At 38.5% G+C, this 671-nt stretch overlaps 1 protein-coding gene and 1 non-coding gene across 3 annotated transcripts in view; both read right to left on the reverse strand.

Moving 5' to 3' along the window:
• itpr3 (inositol 1,4,5-trisphosphate receptor, type 3) overlaps nucleotides 1-671 on the reverse strand; it is a 65,736-nt gene that overhangs the window by 24,192 nt on the left and 40,873 nt on the right. The window lies entirely within an intron of this gene.
• Nucleotides 278-350, reverse strand: trnak-uuu (transfer RNA lysine (anticodon UUU)). The gene has a single exon. It is a non-coding gene; the product is annotated as a tRNA-Lys (tRNA).

Genomic DNA, 671 nt, shown 5'->3' on the forward strand with positions numbered 1-671 from the left:
TAGTTTGATCCAAAGATTCATATCCATGAAATTAAATGGGGTTTAACTCCCATCACAGACAACTACAAATACAAACTTGATGGTGAGCACTCTAGACACATCACAGTTGGTAACATTACGAAGACTCAGCAAAAGAAAGTGACTTCAGGGATTAAGCCTAATCCAGTGAATGCTTGGATTGTACCATTGTTTCTATATGATGCTTCCACTTGAAACATCTTCTTTTAATTTGCCTAGAGAGTTTATAATGTGAAGACTTGACCAAAGGAAGGTATCTCACCTGAACAGGGACTTGAACCCTGGACCCTCAGATTAAAAGTCTGATGCTCTACCAACTGAGCTACCCAGGCTTCAAGATGATTTTATCTTGAAGAAAAAACGATCTCAGTCCAAACCTCAACTTTATACAACAGAGGGAATGCAGTCAGGGTGCAAACTTCACCATAGTTTGATCCAAAGATTCATATCCATGAAATTAAATGGGGTTTAACTCCCATCACAGACAACTACAAATACAAACTTGATGGTGAGCACTCTAGACACATCACAGTTGGTAACATTACGAAGACTCAGCAAAAGAAAGTGACTTCAGGGATTAAGCCTAATCCAGTGAATGCTTGGATTGTACCATTGTTTCTATATGATGCTTCCACTTGAAACATCTTCTTTTA

The sequence above is a fragment of the Seriola lalandi genome, unplaced genomic scaffold (genome assembly GCF_002814215.2).
Source record: "Seriola lalandi dorsalis isolate HSWRI2012SDOR001 ecotype SW California unplaced genomic scaffold, Sedor1 jcf7180002054917, whole genome shotgun sequence".
Lineage (NCBI taxonomy): Eukaryota > Metazoa > Chordata > Actinopteri > Carangiformes > Carangidae > Seriola > Seriola lalandi.